The sequence below is a fragment of the Mauremys reevesii genome, linkage group 19 (assembly GCF_016161935.1).
Source record: "Mauremys reevesii isolate NIE-2019 linkage group 19, ASM1616193v1, whole genome shotgun sequence".
Taxonomy (NCBI): Eukaryota; Metazoa; Chordata; order Testudines; family Geoemydidae; genus Mauremys; species Mauremys reevesii.
In genome coordinates, this window is record NC_052641.1 from 25,444,703 (window position 1) to 25,460,530 (window position 15,828).

The 15,828-nt window shown below is 39.4% G+C and overlaps 1 long non-coding RNA gene across 1 annotated transcript in view; it reads right to left on the reverse strand.

Moving 5' to 3' along the window:
• Positions 1 to 357: 357 nt before the first annotated feature.
• The window catches only part of LOC120386677, a 75,024-nt gene continuing 59,553 nt past the window's right edge, over positions 358 to 15,828 (reverse strand). The window contains exons 2-3 of the long non-coding RNA XR_005589851.1: positions 3,089 to 3,197; positions 358 to 845 (exon numbers count right to left, since the gene is read on the reverse strand). This is a non-coding gene — a long non-coding RNA (uncharacterized LOC120386677). The remainder of the gene's footprint in view (positions 846 to 3,088; positions 3,198 to 15,828) is intronic.

Below are 15,828 nucleotides of genomic sequence, written 5' to 3' on the forward strand. Positions count from 1 at the left end.
TGTGGGGATCCGTGGTGCTGGCTTAGCGGTTAAGATCAGATGATATAATCTTAATACTCCAAGCAAAGAGGGAAAGGTGTGGGCTGGTGGCCTAAGCATGTGACCAGGCACCAGGATCTCCTGAGCCCTAATCAGGACACTATGTTGCAATCTGTGACCTTAACCAAATCACAAAACCTCTCTCCCTCAGTTTTCCCCATCATAAAATGAGGCGAGTTATATTGCCCCTTCCCAGGGTGCTGTGAGGATTAATTTGTTAACCTTTGTAAGGAGTTTGGACAGATGGAACGTCCAGTAGGAATATTAATGAACACATCACAGCAAAACAGGAGAAAGCTAATCTAATCATTGGCATCATCAGAGCAGACTTCCATTTTAAACGCTAGCTGTCTCTTACAGTTCTCAGCATCCAACATGAAAGGGTACTTAGTGCTCACTAATACACCATAAACACAGCTCCTTAGGATATTGCGTGCTAAATACCAACCAATTGGGGAGCAATTACAGACTCTCCCAACTGCAGGGAGAGAGCTGAGAACCATTTAATGGCAGAACATCCCTTCCCCAGTTTGAATACAAGTGACCATGTGTGTTTGCCTTGCATTTCACCAGGCAGCAACATGGCAGGTATATAAGGAACAACCTTTATTTTATTTTACACCTGTTCTCCTTCAAAGGGAAAACAAATGTCCTATGGCAATTGCAGCAAGCCCTGGCTGCTCTCAGCTCCTTCAGGTCACGGGGCTGCAGCTATGAAGATGTTCCTTTGAAGCAGTGTCTAGCTGTAATACATACAGTTGCTTCCTTCCCTTCATTGTGCTTGGAGCTGTTGTGTTGTAAATGCACTACGGAAACATTATGGCGAATCTTCAGCAGAACTGAGGGGAGACGGAGGGAAGGGCAGCCCAGCTCCCAAATAATGACATCTCAGAACCATGCATTCCTCCCAGAGAAGGTGATTTTTTTAAACCAGTTGCAGATTTCTAGATGTTTGAATATCCACTAGAGAGAGCTTTAAAACAGGGTATCATTTTCTTATAAGGACCCACTTAACTATGTGTCTGCTGTGTAATTAGAGAGTGCCAACAGTGATGGTACCTGGTGAGCTTTTGACTATTATTTTCAACAGAAGATAAAACAGTAGCACAATAAGTCCCCTGAATTTCATGTTAAGAAATAAGTTGTGCATCGGAATCTCTGAGCTCTTAGACCTGGGATTTCATCTTTGCCTGTTACAGCCAAGGAATGACGGAAAATGTTCTAAGATATGGTCAAGGAAGTGAAGCAAGGTTCTCCCAGAGCCATGTAATCTGGGGATGGAGACAGAATCACAAGACCAAGGCAATGGGAAATTAAGGCCAAGGCAGGTCAGCTCGTACATTATTACCAGCCTAAATTTCAAGGGAAACGGGGCTATGATACCCTTGATGAAAGCCAGTCAGAGCCTCACATACCACATCACAAAGCTATCAGTACATAAAGGGATGAACTTTTTATTAACTGCTTCATGCCAACTGCAGATAAAAACCTAACATTAGTTTGGTGGGGTGGAGGGTCGCACTTTAAACTCTTGCATTTTCTCTCTATTCCTTTTTATCTTTTCCTACTTTTCTAGGAATGTCTCATCAGACAGAAATGATGACAATGTCTAGAATTTCAGGAGTTACCAATAACAATAATAAATAATAGATGTCTGAAGACATGGCATAAAAACAGAGCATAAAATCCAAATCTGAAACATCTGCCAGTGGCACTGAGCATTAGCACAGCAACACACATTTGGGAATTGGGAATACACTCTGACATTTGTGGTTATACTTGTATGAATCCCCCTTAATATATTTACAGCAAAATCCTTCATCTAGTAATGATAAAGACAGAAATCCCAGTATCAGTCTCTATTAGCCTGGTGTGCTCACTCCATGGCCCAACATTCAAAAAGTCAGAGCTAAATATTCTGATGAATAATCACTGCTCTTCTCCCTACAGCGCCAGGATTCAATCCTTCCTCCTCTCATCAAAATAGTTAGTTGAATAAATTGTCTCCTCTAAGAAGAGGCATTTCCCACACCCTTGTCTAAGTCCATGTGGTAGTCTGGTGTCAAAACAAAACCTACGGTATAAACTCCCCAGTTTTGTTTACATTTAAAGGAGTCACATTTCCTCCTTCTGCTAGTGGTACCTCTGGAGAATTTCCTTAGGGCCTTTGCAGGTATGCTGGGGGAGAAGGTGAACTTTTGATTAGATCTGAAAGTGAGCAGCAGTGGCAACAAGAATCCCAAAACCAGTGTCTCCCAAGGGACACATGGGCCAATAAACTCTGCTGATTCCTTGGAGGACATTTTCTATTACAATGCAGTTTGCTCTAACATCTGCCAAACAGAGGCAAGCTATCTTCCCCAGCTCTGAGGTCAGACACAGAGCTGAAAGTGGCAGTAATGCAATTGGGCTTCTTTTCTGATTTCCTAGAGACTCTTCTACCACCGAGTTTCTTCACAGCTCAGCCCCTAGTTCATGTTAACAAACTATTTCAAACTTAACCCAACTTTGTGTATTAATCTGAATGTGTATTCAAGTCTCACTCAGAAATTTCAGAGGCTGAGTGGTCATTAATAGGACGACACTTTCCATTGTGTAGATCCATAATAGGAATGGGCTTAACCATATTTTGTCTCATTCACTGCCTACGCTATGCAGCCATGGATCGTAATGCTGCAGATGTACATTAGAAGTTCACACTATTACTGCCCTGTTTTGTGAAACTGGCCACTGTGTTTTGGTGCTGCTATAGCAATCAGAATGCTGTTTGTTAGGGATAAGCTAACTGACTTGGGTTAAATATTGGAGCAAAGCATTGTGGGCAACAATGTGCACAAATCTGAACTCAAAACTTTTATGAAGTTTCAAAAGAATCAGGTTAAAACTGTATTCTAGTGCTTCCAATGGTTTGCTCTCATCCCTGTCATTTGACTGTTAACAACATTCAAAGCCATTGGGCTGTGCATCAGCTGGTCTCAGTAATCACCTGGTCCTATTACTAATATACACTGATCCTCCCTCCCCATTCCTCCTATTGCTTATTACTCACTTGTCTTCTATTAAACTGTAAGTTCTTCAGGGAAGGGCCGTGTCCTCTTGAGAGTGTGCAGGGCTCAGCATAATGTAGCCCGGATCCTGGTTGGGGTTTCTAGGTGCTCCTGCAATACAAATAAATACAAAGAAGAAGAAAAAGAACATTTCTTCCTGATTTACCTGCGACTGTAAGTGGATACAGTGCATGGATAAAATTCCCTTGTCTGCAGAGGGCCAGCCTGTGCACTGTTTAAATCCTACCTAAGCTCAGAGACGAGAGTTGGTCAAAAAAATTCTTCAAATCATTTTTTAATCTAAACATGATTTTGGATTTGGTTTTTTTTTGGACAAAAAAATTTTTTTCATTTTGGTTGAAATTTTCAATTTTTCAATGAAGAAACAGAAACAGATTTTTTTTCAGTAAAATAATTCAGTTTTCAGTAGAAATGTTCAGGTTTTGTTAAACATTTCATTTTTCAGTATATATTTTTGGGCCTTTTTAGCTTCTAAAAATTGAAAAGTTTTCCTGAAAAAATATGATGATTGATGAGGATTTACTGAAAGTAGTTTGTGAAAACCAAACATTTTTGGCTTTGCAGTGGTTGAAAAGTTGTTGAAAAGACGAACAATTTGCACAGGAAAATTTTAAAACATTTCAAAATATCCTGTGAAAAATAACTGCCTTGTGCTGGCCTCCTCAGAGAGGTGAATTTCACTGTAGCAGGGTGAATATCACCCACTCCAACCTACATGAAGCCAGGAAATTCAAGTAGTTTCACAACAAAGCCTGACCTCATGGGAGGTCCAGCCCAATTCCCTGACCAAAGTGTCTCAGAATAATTCAGACAGGCACCTGAACTTATGAATATTTATCTGAACCTCCAAACCTTTTGAGGTTTACACACACCTCATCACTTTGGAGCTGTAAACAGTACACAAGCCAGACAGGAAGAAATAGCTGAGTTAGATCAAAGGCCACCAATGTATTTTCAGTTAGCAGCTATCATTTTTCTCCAAAACATTGTGAAAAGCTCCTATTGGCCAGCCAAAAATGGCCTTTTGCTTAAGGCCCTGTATTGCACAAACCCAGCGAAAGACCTCACATTTGCCCGGATTGTTTTAAATGTGGGGCTTCTTGTGCAGCTCATAAGGCATTTACTGACAACATATCAATAAATTGTAGATGTGCTGATTGCTAAAAACTCTCCTCCTGATAATCCCCCAATTACTTTTCATTGCTCCGTCCTCCTCCTCCCCAGATCAGTTTCCTTATAGTGGGTAACATGAAATGTTTGCCATGCTCTATTGCAGCCCCTCCTGTTCTCCTACACATCACTTGACATGATCATTATTTTTTGCAGAGCTCCCATTCTAATACCCACCTTTGTAATGGAATCTAAGTTTGAAATTCAGATGCGTTAATTTTAGGGAGTAGTTGAAACTGGGACAAAACCAATTAACCTTACAAATATTGTTTGTGTCATTAAATACAAATACCTTATTTTGCTGATACAGGATTACCAGATCTTCAATACTGGAAGAATCTGGACATGCAGTCTGCCCAGAAATGGTTACTTCTTACACAATGCCCTTGCAATCCTTTTTTATTGTCTTTTCTGCTCTGGAAAGCTCATTTTCCTTTGAGAATTTAATGTGTGGGTTTCAGTGGCAGTTGAATAAACCAGTAAAGGGTTTGGTTTTTCTAAATGTCATGTTGAGTAATGGTGGATCCAATGCTATGATTTAGTTTCTTTCGTCTATTTTTGTTTCATTTAATCTTTAAGTATTAGCTCCAGTAAATTTCTGCATATTCATCCATCCTGGCGTACTTTACATTTTGTCCACCCAAATTTGAACGTATTTCAAGACTTGGAAGAGACAAAGAGGAACCACTGGGCAGGTCTGGCATTGCCAGTTATGACCTGCACAAAACATCCAGCCCAGGATTTCTGAAGGAGGCTCTGGATGAATTTATGGGGCTACAGAATGGTGGCAAGAGGTTTCCATTAAAATGGGCAAACCAGTGTCAATAAAGTAGCTGACCTGAACTGCCAGAATCCTGAACCTTACTCCAAAATTCAAACTAAATCCTGCTTTTAAATTTTCACATGCTTTGGGGTTCCTCGTTTCAGCTGGGAATGAAAGCATTGTGATATCAGTAGAATAAATCTGCTCCCACAAGATTCACAGTGTAATTCCAAACTAAAGAGATTTCAATTAGTGTTTTAACTGAAGGTGCTCATCTGAACCTGAACGAACCTTACACTAAGAGTCACTAATGAATGCAACCTTATGAAAGGTGAGATACAATATCTTAACAGACAGCAGGGAGTCTGCTTTAATGACAACCCTTTTATCTTCTCAGAATAACTAGGGCATGGCCTCCAGGTATGGAGCAGTGAGGATACGCAGACAGGTTGCTCAGGAAATGCTTGTGGAACATGTAACTCTCCTGTACACATTTAGTAAGAGGTAGGCTATTCAAAGTCCCTAGGCAGGAGGTAACTCAGCCATTAGCAGCTTGGGCACTTGCAGCAGAAACACTGGTAGGACCCAAGACTTGGTCAGTAACCACTAGAACTATTCCGGTAATAAAAAGGCAGAACGACTGGTGAAAGCAGCAAGCAAGCGGCACAGAATGGAATTCCAGTGAGAAAAAAAGACAATAAGCAAGAACAATAACATGTGGCATGTTTGCACCTCAGATAAAATGGTGAGGAACACAAGTGGTAGAAACAGAGTGTCTGGGGATTCGTCTCTGAGTCATTTCTGGCTGAAAATGCAATAGGCCTGTACTTGTTCAGCAAATAGACACAAGTCCGTAGGTGTCCTTAAACCCACTACTTGCTTGCTCAATGAATCCCAGCTTTGGTAGTAGGGGCAGGATGTCAGTGGAGAAAACTTCCCCCAGATGATCTGACAAAACGTACATTGATTCCCTTCAGGACATGGTGAAGAGCTCTCTCTTTTTGCCTGAGGATTAATTACAGTTAAATCTATGGAGGAGTTCATGGCAGGTGCCATATTTTCTGTATATTGTCCCTGGAACTTGAGATTTGATGGCGGGACCATTTTTATAAATCTATCAATAAATCTATAAAATGTGATGTACTGTAGAAATACAGAAACACAGAAAGGCAGAAAGGCACTATTAGGCATATGAGACTGTTCCTGTAAAATACAGACTTATATTAAACATCTTATTCTGTACTGTATGTATTGGCTCCTCTGTTCTTAGCTGCATCCTTGCCTTCACATACTGAACACTGGCATTCCTGCCAATCAAAGCGTTGGGTCTTTATTTCTTTTCTACATCCAATAAAGAAAAATGGATCTGCTGTATACATCCTATTGATCTAGCCTCTGAAGCCTCATTTGTGCAAATATTTCAGATTAGAACTTTCATTTCATTATGCAAGGCAGCCTTGAATAACGTTGCAGGCACGTGTACTACATCCAGTGATGGTGACGGGGGTCCCTGGATATGGATATTTGTGATGATCTGTCTGAGGTGTTTGTGGACCCAGCTCTGTGAGCTCATTGATATCGTGGAGTGTCAGGCCCCCGGCAGGCTTGCAGAATGGGGTTTAGTCTGGCAGACACATTTGCAGAGCTTCAGTAGGGGGCACCCTTGTGTTCTTGAGGAAGAACCAGGCTCCCTTCCACAAGGAAAGTGGGTGATCCGTGCACAGCAGGTCCCTCCCCATATGGCCTGGGAAGGCCCAATTGGCCCTTTTTCTCTACCTTGCAAACATTAGTTTTGCCCTCCAAGAGAAGCAAAAACCTGCAGAAGCAGCAAGTTGGTGGCAAGATGAAGTGTCCCAGCCCTGGCTGGTTGGGAAAGCTGGGAAATTCACCACTGCTGAGGGGCCCAAAATCTTCACTCTACAAACAGCTACTATCCCTCTATTGATCTCCTGGGAAACACAACGGTGCTATCTGGGAGCCAGCCCAACCTAGGAGCTCAGCCCGCAACAGCTTGCAGCGCTTCCCTTTTACCTGTCTTGGACATTTCTCCACTGATTTTAATTAAAGCTTTGTTCAGCCGTGCTCACCTGGAACGATGATGTGTGCATGCATGTGCGTGTGTGTGCGCGTGTGTATGGGTGCATGTATATATAGTCATATATAATAGGATGGATTTTTTCAAACTCGCCCAGAGCTGACATTCTCTTCTCACCTCCCCTTATGTCTTTGCATCCAGGCGATTTTTAAAGTACATCAGCACAAATGCAATTACGATTCTACACAATGAGGTCTCTATTCGTAGGGAATAACTTAGGGATGTTACTGTAACATATAAAAGGAACAGAAATGCCGTTAAAGCCTGTAACTAGCAGGAGACAAAGAGAAGCCTTTGCTATTATAACTTAAGTGCTCCCCAAAAACTGGAAAAGCCAAAACATTAAAAGTAGCAAACCAGACTTTTTCAAGCTGGGAAATTCACCACTTCTGGGAAATTCACCATTTTTCAAGGTAAACATCTAAGATGTTTTTCTTTAAACTGCAGCTACTCATTGTATGGATAAAGGATTCAGTTCCTACAACTACAGTAGTTTCACACAGCTAGAGATCCTGCTACTGATCTGGAGAAGTGCCGGCAACAAATATAAAGAGAGACTGGGAGAGAAAAATAGAAAGAATTGCTTGTAACAGAAAAATCTGCTTTGTAAAGGCAGGCCATAAATAAGAAAGAAGAGTAGTATTTACAGAGCAGGCTGAATGTATCCAGCTACTAGGATAGCCAAATTTGTTTGGACCCATTCCTGGAGGTTTCATCACATGATATAATCTTTAATTCAAGATTAATCTTTAATTCCTGGAGACTTCAGGACAATCCCGGAGGACTGGCAACCCCACCAGCTACTTTCTGTTCTTACCCCCAGAATAAATACAGGTGACAAATAATTTTAGTTGAAACTGAAGAACAAATCATTCCATCTTATGGCATGTGCCTACATGACTAGTAAATAATGTAATGCCTCCCTACACCCCCTTATGTGGTCTCTCAGCACCGAGAGAACCAGCCAATGGCTTGAGTTCAGTGGCTTCAGGATCAGTCCCAACAGGTTCAGACCCTTCCTTTCTGTGTCACCACCCATTCAAATACAGCCCACCTCACCAGTGACCCACCTGCTGGCTGTGTGCTGATGAGTGTCGCCAGTCCAGCTCCCACGGAATGAGTGTCCGTGTCACATGTGAGGCACACCCTTGATCTGTATTCTTCTCCTGCTGAAAGCAAAGGGGCTTGTGGCATAGACTCTGCGAGCAGGCACAGACCTCCTTGCTGTCAGTCTTAGGCGAGAAGCCAAGGAGTAAATGGTCATAGACACTGAAGTCTCCTCTGCCTCATTCTAGAACTAGTTCATCCAGGACAGGGTTGAGGGACACCAGTGAGGTGGGTTGGAGGAAGCTTTCGCTATTGCTACCCATAATGTACAGCTTAAATGGATAAACTGGAGCTCTTTGGTTTCCATGGCTGTCAGTTCATGAGCACTAAGTCCTAAGGTACAAACCTATCAAACACAATGTAGGTTGCATACAAAGCACTTGTTGGGGTATCACCAAGACTTTGCTTGTTTCATCACATAAATAGAAATGCATAGACAGATACTAGAGAGAGACAAGGTGCGGGAGGTAATATCTTTTATTGGACCAACTTCTTCTGGTGAGAGAGACAAGCTTTTGAGCCACACAGAGCTCTATGAAAGCTCGACAGCTTGTCTCTCTCACCAACAGAAGTTGGTCCAGTAACAGAGATTGGTCATGATCAGTCGTCAGTTTTAAAAATTCATGAAAAAATGGTCAAATGATTTCTAATAAATGGGATGGAACCATCAGCTGCCCATGGGCGTTCCACAAGCAGAAAAAGAGGCCACGTTCATGTGATAAATTATTTTTGTATTGACTCACCCAGTATACACAGAAATAAAGCCCAGATACCGAGCCACCACCCAGGTTACTCTATGCCTTGGTAATTTCAGTTGGTGCTCTCCCCATGCTGTGGTATTTCATTAACAAAATCAATTAGATAGGTGTGTTCTTATTATTTATCTGAGCAGAGCCGCAATAACTGCTTAGATCAAGGGTCAAACTTTTTTTTCTACTACCTTGTAAATGAGTTGAGACCCAAATTTAGGCTAGGGAATTCCATTGTCCAAAAAGTGAATTAGCCAGGGATACTAGTGAACAGGAAAAAAATAATTGTTTACTAGTACTGCATGTAAGTACTAGTAATGAACAACAGGGGATGGATCACTTGATGATTACCTGTTCTGTTCATTCCCTCTGGGGCACCTGGCACTGGCCACTGTTGGAAGACAGGATACTGGACTGGATGGACCTTTGGTCTAACCTAGTTTGACCGTTCTTATCGTCTTATGATTTTCTAGCAACACCCTTTTGGCAATACTCCAGAGGCAAAGCCATCCTGTTTTGAATTGTATGGACACCCTTTTGTCCAAGATTCTCAATGTAAGCAAACAAATTATAAAATGTTCCAGCTACAATCTTCACCATTTGCTTTATAAAAGAAGTATCACAATAAACTCATTCTGGCAATCATTCTTTGAATTAAAAGGCCAATTTAAGCATTAAAATCAACTTTCCTACCTGCTACACATGCAACTGTATTAGTATAAGTTACTTGAGAAAGAAAATGCAAATATTTCCTACTTAAAGATGTATTTGCAAACATTAGCACATTGACATCAGTTCAAGCACAGAACTAAGGGGCCAATTCAGAACCCCACTGACACCTGAGGCAGCCCAGCTTGCATGAGAAAGAGTGCAGAATCAGGCCCTAAAATAGCATCTGCACCTGGATTTAGAGACAGTGCATTTCTTAAAGATGGCTGAGTATTCTGACAAAGAAAAAGACAATGAGAAAAATCCTTCCAGTGATTGCTAGCTGATATTTATCAAAGGCTTCGGCATGAATATGGTGCTGGTGATGTTGGAAGGTTTCAGCTGTTTTATGTCTCAGCAATAGTTTAAACAATAACGTTCATATCACAGAATGGTGTAGATAATATCTGCAATAAAACTGGGTCTTTTATGTTCAGAAGCAGACAAAGCCAGGAGAGCACATTGATAAATGAAACTGACGCTTTCTATTTCGTTGTGGTGGAGCTCCCTCTAGCTTATGGCATTAAACCTGTATCTGTAAATCATATTTGCTTAGACCCATCTTTCCACTTTCAGGGTAGAAAAGGCTTTAGATTCTAAATTCTTAAAAGCGTTTGTGACATTTATAATCCAGCTGACTAAAACCCTTAAGACCCAGTTGCTGGCTGAGTGGTATCAGCGGGTCTGATAATAATAAATTTCACACTTTTAAAAGGACAGTATAGGGAAAAATACTCCGGCATTCAGTGGATGTATCACTAGCAGCACTTTCTGCCTTTTCCAGCTTTACGATCGTCTATTAATATTCAAGGGAAAGATTAATACAGTTCTATGCATTTAGCTGAAAGAATTGGCCTGCCTGGGCTGGAAATGCCAAGCAATACAGTTAATGTCCAAGCCGCGTCCATTTTACAATGTAAATTAGTTTGTAAAAGTACAATAACACACTGAATAAATAAATTAGTTTATAAATCCCAATTCAGGATAAATGTATATAATCAAGAGGGGGAGTTGTTATTTCTGAGGAGCAAGTTGTGAAAGGTGACTAAGAAAGATCACATTAGGCATGAAATGTCTGGATAACAATCAGATAAGAAACTACCTTCATTTCCCTTGTTTAGAATACAGATATTCACAGGTTTAATTCCTGTGTCCATACAGTAGACAATCTATAGGATCCTGCTGCTGTTCAAGTCACAACTGATGGTGGTAAATATTAACTGTACCTTTAAAAACTGCTGATTTAATGGTGTGTTATGGAAACAATGTTTTGCTGAAATGCTAATTTGGGGAGATTAAGAGGACATTTCTGAAGAATAATATCCCAAATCTGATGCGAAGCTTAAATAACCAGTGAAATGATAAGCAGGCAAGAGCTACAGGAGAAGAGTTAATTAAAAATCTCCAAGGCAACTTATATTCCTTTGTCACAAAATAAATGCCATGCTAGAGATACAGTACCTGTAAACTGAAAAATCACCAGCTGTCCTAGCTAGCCAGAGAGCTAAAAAGGATTTACAGTCTTGCAGTGTCTTAAATATTCTATGTTTTAAATGTATTTGGGCACATTTTTTCATAAATATTGCTCTGTGGATTTTCTATTTATCTTCAGAGTCACCTAGCTAGCATAATCTCCATAGTTGTTGGTAATGTACAGTAAAAATAAAGTTTACTTGTATAATTATTTAAAATGAACAACAACAAAAATAACCTTATTGCAGAGTTTGGAGAATCTGAATCAGTAGAAATGAATATTAAATTCAGAGTGCAGAATGAAAGACAAAATAAACTATTTATGAGCCCAGTCTGAGAAATTAAAACCTGCTGGAAAATGCACCTATAAAAATCTTTAGAACTGAAAATGTCATTATTTTATGGCTCTTCTTAATGAATTATTTCTTATGAAATTGCAGCAAGCGACTTCTGGCTGAGCATGGTTTAAAAGGAATTGTTCCTATTGCTTAGATGTGATTCTGAGATTTTAGAAACTAATTACACTGTAAACTGACTAATCAGAAGACATTACCTGCTGTCAGAGACAAAACTACACATGTATTTAGAGTTATGATTACCAAATAGCTATTTACTGAAGCTTACTATTTATTAACTAATGCAAAGTCATAAATCAAATTGCATTTCAATATGTTTTTGTGAAGTGAAAACTGAATAATCGCCTTATTATCAATGTAAGGCTAGCAGGAGATTTCTTAATTCAGTTACTTTGTTCCAGAAGCTGAGGTTTACATGGCAATTTACAAAACACGTAGTTTAGATAGGTCCCACTCCCTAGGAGCTCACAGTCTAAACTGGACAGTCTAAATGTAATTACTAGTGAGGCATGAGTGTAGAAGCAGATAGAGTCATAGTTGCTCAGGGATGGAAAGTTAAAAGAAATAAGTGTGTTTTAAGGAGGAATTTGTCACCAGTGTTCTCAGTACACTTTGTACTGTGACAGTGCAAGTGATCCTATCTAGAGGATCAGAGCTGAAAGAGACCATGTCACAAAGATCTCATTTGATTTATTGTCAAAGTCTATATTAAAAAATTATTGCTCTTGAATAATCAATTGTCACGGCCCCACATCCAGTTGAACAAGCTCTTTGTATAAAATCTCTCAAAATTTCTGCTGCATGCTCAATCCAGACTGTGTAATTTAAAACAATTATTTTAAATATGCACATTTGGGTTCAGTTTGAATCTTTGCCACCCGTGATAATCCAGGAGAATGCTCTTAAAGTGGAGCACCTTGTCTGCATCTGATCAAGTCAGACTCTTACCCGTTTTCCCTTTTAAGTGTAACATACAAACAATACATAAAGCTGAGTGACAATCATAGTGGATAAATATGAGTTTAAAATTTATTTTAGCAATTCAAATAGAACCTTGAGTGAAAATAAATAATTGTTCCCATTAACAATGTGACTAGAGCCTTTTTTCATTAAATGTAGTAATAGTGAGAACCCTGTTCCTTAAATGAAATAAAATTATTATTATGGATCAAGTTTGCAGTAATTTTCACTTCCTCGGTGCTAGCCTTTCTTCTAAGAAGTTATCTTAATTACAACAGGAATCTTTTTCATGCATTAAATTCTGAATACAAATCTTATTTCAAACAATAATGATTTTAATAAAATATAAATAATTCAGTTATACACTTTGAATATATAAAATAAAATACAATTTAAACACCCACAAACTCCTAGCAACAGAAACGAAACCCAAGTGTATTGGTGCAGTATGGTATGGAGTGTTTGCTTCCAGTATGATTATATACTTTGCGGATACCCTAACTCTGAATTCTTGCTGCAATAAACATTCATTGCAGATGACCTGATTAGGCAAACAATTCATTTACTTTGCATGCTGTGTGGAATGAGGAAACTCTCTCCATACATATTCAGCTAAGTAGAATTCTTTGAGAGTGTCAACAAACATGTGAATAAGGATGATCCAGTGGCTATTGTGTACTTGGACTTTCAGAAAACCTTTGACAAGGTCCTTCACCAAAGGTTCTTAAGCAAAGTAGGCAGTCATGGAATAAGAGGGAAGGTCCTCTCTTGGATCAGTAATTCGTTAAAAGATAGGAAACAAAGGGTAGGAATAAATGGTAAAGATTTACAGTGGAGAGAGGTGAATACTGGCATTCTCCAAGGAGCTGTACTTGGTACCTATGGTATTTAACGTATTCAGAAAATGACCTGGAAAAAGGGGTAAACAGTGAGGTGGCAAAATTTGCAGATGATACAAAATTAGTCAAAATAGTTAAGACCAAAGCTGATAAGAAGCTTTACAAAGAACTCTCACAAAACTGGGTGACTGGGCAACAAGATGGCAGATGAAAATTAATGCTGATAAATTAAAAATAATGCACATTGCAAAACATAATCACAACTATACATACAAAATCATGTGGTCTAAATTAGCTATTACCACTCAAGAAAGAGATCTTGGCATCATTATGAATAGCTCTCTGAAAACACCTGCTCAATGTGCAGCAGCAGTCAAAAAAGCGACAGAATGTTAGGAACCATTAGGAAAGGGATAGATATTAAAACAGAAAATATCATAATGCCACTATATAAATCCATGGTATGCCCACATCTTGAATACTGCGTGAAGCTCTGGTCATCCCATCTCAAAAAAAGATATATTAGAATTGGAAAAAGTACAGAGAAGGGCAACAAAAATAATTAGGGGTATGGAACAGCTTCCATCTCAGAAGAGATTAAAACAACTGGGAGTGTTCAGCTTAGAAAAGAGATGACCAAGGGGGAATATGATAGAGGTCTATAAAATTATGAACAGTGTGTCAAAAATGAATACAGAAGTGTTATTTACCCCTTTACATAACATAGAAACCCAATGAAATTAACAGGGAGCAGGATTAAAACAAACATAAGGAAGTACTTCACACAACGCACAGTCATCCTGTGGAACTCATTGCCGGGGATATTGTGAATGCCAAAAGTATAACTAAGTTCAAAAAAAGAAGTAGATAAGTTCCTGGAGGATAGATCCATCAATGGCTACTAGCCATGATAGTCAAGGACGGAACTCCATGCTCTGTCTGTCCCTAAACCTCTTACTGCCAGAAGCTCGAACTGGACAACGGGGAATGGATCATTCGATAATTGCCCTGTCCTCTTCATTCTCTCTGAAGTATCTGGCATTGGCCACTGTCAGAAGAGAGGATCCTGGGTTAGATGGACCATTGGTCTGATCTAGTATGGCCATTCTTATGTTTACATTATTGAGAGTAAACAGTGATGTGTACATCAGAAAATTAGCACATAAGGGTGATAATAAAGTCCAAAAATGTTGCAGCTAACAGTAAAGTGATGTGCATGAGAGCCACTTAGCACCATGCAGATGTGTTTATTCATTTGAGGTTTTTACACACAACATAGGTTATGCACACTGGAATATTTTGCATTTCATTATAAAACTGATCTTTTTTGTGCATAAAACAAAAGACACCATTATGAAAGCATTCTCTAGCCTAATCAGTCTTTTAAAAGGTAATTGTTCTTATAGAAAATAACTACTGCTTTATATAGTATTTTCATTACAAGGCTTTCTGCTTCTTTTTTAATATTCTGTCAGTACAAACCTGCAATTCTCTGATTCATACTATAGGTCAATTTCATCATTACAAACACACTATTACTGTGATTTGAAAGTGCTATGGAGAAATGCAAATTGTATTTACTGTTGCTGTATTCTGCAAGCACTTTATGTGATAGGAAGTGTTTTCTGTAGCTGTGACATGTGAGAGAATTCCAGAGAGCAGTGAAAAGGTATCAGGCAAATCGAAGGGCTCAGAACACTGGGTAATGAAAGAAATCTACCTGCGCAGAGACTTCCATTCTCACTCATGCTCTCTCCAATTTTTCTGCTTTACATGTCATTTTATGTATAGAATTAATAAACTACATTTGACTTTCCAGATGAAATTATCCCTTAACTTCATCACTGACATTCTTAAAGACTCCACTTAGGCAAATGGTTCCTATTTTAATATTGCTCAGAAGATAAACCAAATCAGGGCAGTATGTGGCATCTGAGCAGGGAGAACTTGCCTCAGCACAGTCCTTCAAAAATATTACTCAGAGATCAAATGAAACACACACACAAACATGTGTGCGAACAACAGGAGAGAGGACACACAAAAACTCCCTGTGAAGGCAAAGGCAAAGCTCCCATTGCCTTCAGTGCAAGAGTGCCTGATTTTTAATACTCCAGACTCCTCTCTGCTTATCCACTCTCTTCATATTTTATCTATTGTAAATAAGGATAAACTGTAACCAATTAGTAAAGAATAAGAATCTTTCTTTGGCCCCATTAGCAATTTGCCTCTCATTCTTCAATAATTGTCTAATATAACTTTTAAAATTCAAGTTGAGTGCAGTAAAAGAACAGGGATTGCCAGACTGGATAAGACCAGAGTGCGACTACCCTACCATCCTGTATCTGACAGAAGAAGGTGCAAGAAACTCCCTAATGAACAATTGTGAAATAACCTGCCCCAGGGAAAGCTTCTGCCTATCCCCCAGCAATTAGTGTTTGGCTTACAGCATTTTTATCCTTTGTAAAAAATATCGCTCATCCTGTTTAATGTAACTGAACGTT